Genomic DNA, 3,105 nt, shown 5'->3' with positions numbered 1-3,105 from the left:
TAAAGTCTGCTCCCTGCCATTGTTTTTCTACAGGAAAGTGGCTAAAAATCCCTCCATCAGTGCCATGTTTTTCCACGAACAGGGCCTGTCGTGATTAAGTATGTGCACATAAGGGAGCTTTCCAAGCTTGAGCAATCCATCTGGCAGCAGTACACAATGCTATAAGATTTGTTTCTGCGGGATGGGACCGAGAGCTGATTTAGTTGCATTAGTCACCAAGCAGCAGTACCGCTGATCTTGGACCCAGCGCGCTGGCGAGCCAGCAAGTCTCATGGTTATTTTAACTTTGTTTGTTTGACCTTTTCAGTGGTCCAGACCCCTCAAGAAGCTGAAGAATTCTTCATCCCCCTGCTGCCACCTCTGCAATGGAGAGTGGCGAGGGCCAAGTGTTAGGGGAAGTATCAGGATGCACAGGCTGAGTAATGGCTCGTCTTCACGAGGGAAGTCTGCCTCTTACTGACTGACTTAAGAGAAACTGATTTTTAAAGTCACCAAATTCAGTGGGAAAGAAGGAAATGGAACTGGCTGCTGTTTATTGCTCTGAGGATCATCAAACATTTATTTCTTCATTTATTAGCTGTGAGATTTCTTTATAGACAGATAAATTAGTAAATCTGTAGAACAGAACCAAAACCCGACATTCAGACTCAGATTCAAGTTTTCCCAAAGTCTGTGGGTGTTCAACTCATGTTATGCACTGATTCAAGCGGATAAAAAGAAAGAAGCTGAAAAAGTTATGTCCAAATAAGAAGTTCTCAAAGTCCAGCAGGGCTCTCTCTTTGAAGCAGGTAATTTAAAGATACATATTGTGCATCTAATACTGGTACTTGCTGCAATTCCTATTACTGTAGACAAAGCATTGCACAAGTTTAAGTAGGTCTCCAAATAATATTTCTAAAAAGCTGTTTACTGCCAGGCCATTATTTTTTTAACCTCTTGAGCCAAACTCTCTCAAACTGCAGAGCATCTGGGGAGGAAATTAGTGCTCAGATTGCCAGCGTCAGGACAGACGCCAGACAAACTTCATTCCGTAGCAGTGATATCTCTCTCAATGCTGTCTGAACTACACAGTTGTGTCTTGAAGTCCTGCACTCTTCAGCTTTCCGGAAAGCACCCCTCAAACCTAAGTTGAGGCAGGCATTTGTACATGAGGAACCATAGTCACAACTGCCTTTGACTCCTAATCATGAGCTGGATTACTCCTGCATGGCAGGTTCAGAAAGAAGAAAAAAGCTAAAAGGAATTTTGCAGCAAAAATTCTGTGAAACTGTGATATAGACGAGTCATATAGAAATAAGGATGAAATATATCAAATTTGTTATATGATACTTGATATCATGGACTCCATACCCTATGGAGTTCAAAAGACCTCAAGAAAAACCATAAACTTGATAGCCCAAAAGAGTTGCATCATAACAAGCTGCCACAAGAATCAGATCTCTGTTTTCATAATCTTTATCTCACAAGATCTTGGTAGGATTTGACAATGTATTCTTTTTAAAAGATCCCCCATCACTGGGTTCTGAGGATGACAAAGATGCTTTAACAGTGCCAATGTGTTATTTGGGCTCACTCCAACACTAAGCTCACAGGCTGATGCTCCCAAAGTCATAATAGTTGCTCCTCAGGGCAAGGCTGCTTTTAGCTGGAAATACTTTACTCTTTGAAACTTCCTGATTAACACTTCTTGGGAGTCTGTAAATAGCTGGGGAGGAAGACATCTGTGTCCAGATAAAAGATGTTCATGGATTTGCTGTCAGAGACATGCAGTTCCCAGAGCAGCACTACCAGCAATCCCCATGAGCCAAAGGAGATTGTGAAAATGATAGCTCTGGAAGCACATAGAGTGAGAGGGACAAACAGACAGCCATGTGCAGACGCTGACTCTGGTGGTCAGTTAAGACTCCGGTAGATTATCCAGTGAAATTTTCAATAGGAAGAAAGATAACATTTAAATTCCTCCAGATTAGTTTTTGCTCAGTTTAACTCTGACCAGGGAGTGAGGGCAAGCAGCTGTGTTTTCAAAATTCACTTTTATGGTGTGAAATTGCTTTACAATCTAAGGGGAGGGGAGGGAGCTGAGGCTTGGGTTTAGCAGAAAGTTAACATTTCAGACTAAACTTCTTTTAGCTAACTAAAACATGATAACCTTTCTTCCTGTACTACCACATAAATATATATGGTATGGCTCCATCCCAGCTTCTGAGGTTAAGAGCTCCAACTCCAGCTCTACTCTGAAAAGACACTCTGTAAAAAAACACATCCGTATTTATTGGTTCTCAGTCACTCAAACCTCAGATCTGCTCATTTAAAAATAAAAAAGATGTTTTTTCTAGCTGCCAGTGCTTAAATTGCACCTGGCTCACAAATCATCTCTCATAGACTTCAGCTGCACCTTAACTGCGCCTGTGAGGCATCTCACTGGGCTGGGATTATGGATGAGGGCGGTCAGTGCCAGGAAGAACACAGCTTGTCTTTCACAGCCCTCAGAGGGTGTGCGGGGCTGCCAGCCTTATAAAACACCTTTTTTTACTTATAAGCTAAACGCATTCAATCTGCTGGTCAGCTGAAACGTTGCAAAAATCACCTGAGGTTGTGCTGAATACCCCAAAAGCAGAGGTGAGAGGTGGTGCACGTTCATCTTGCAGTTAACAGAAAAGGTCACTTTTCTTCTTTTTAGGAGGAGGGCCAGCTTCCTCACAATATTTCTGGCTTTCTCTCCAATGCACTTCTCAGGAGGGACAGTGCAGTTATGTTACATCAACCGCAAAATCCTACTGGAAGGGAGAAATGGTCTGCATGGGTGGCTTTTAAGTGGCTCTTTTTTTTTTTTTAAATGTGGTTTCATAAACTTATAATTGGAAGTCATCTCAGCAGACAAATTCCTCATAACTTTCTACAGCACCAGGAAAACAAAGGGCAGCGTGGCTCCCAGGGGAACTGCTGAGCCCACAGCCATGGGGAGGATGTGCTATCGAAGGAGCCACTGACACAGCCCCGAACACCACCAACCGCTGGGCCTATCTGCAGGAAATGCTCAGGCCCTGCAGCAGGAGAGGTTGGGGCTGGGGAGACACTAAAGCATCTGTGGGGAATGCCAAGGCT

This window comes from Phalacrocorax aristotelis, chromosome 3, assembly GCF_949628215.1.
Source record: "Phalacrocorax aristotelis chromosome 3, bGulAri2.1, whole genome shotgun sequence".
NCBI classification, from domain to species: Eukaryota; Metazoa; Chordata; class Aves; order Suliformes; family Phalacrocoracidae; genus Phalacrocorax; species Phalacrocorax aristotelis.
The sequence above is the reverse complement of the archived record's forward strand: the minus strand, read 5'-3'. Positions refer to the sequence as shown.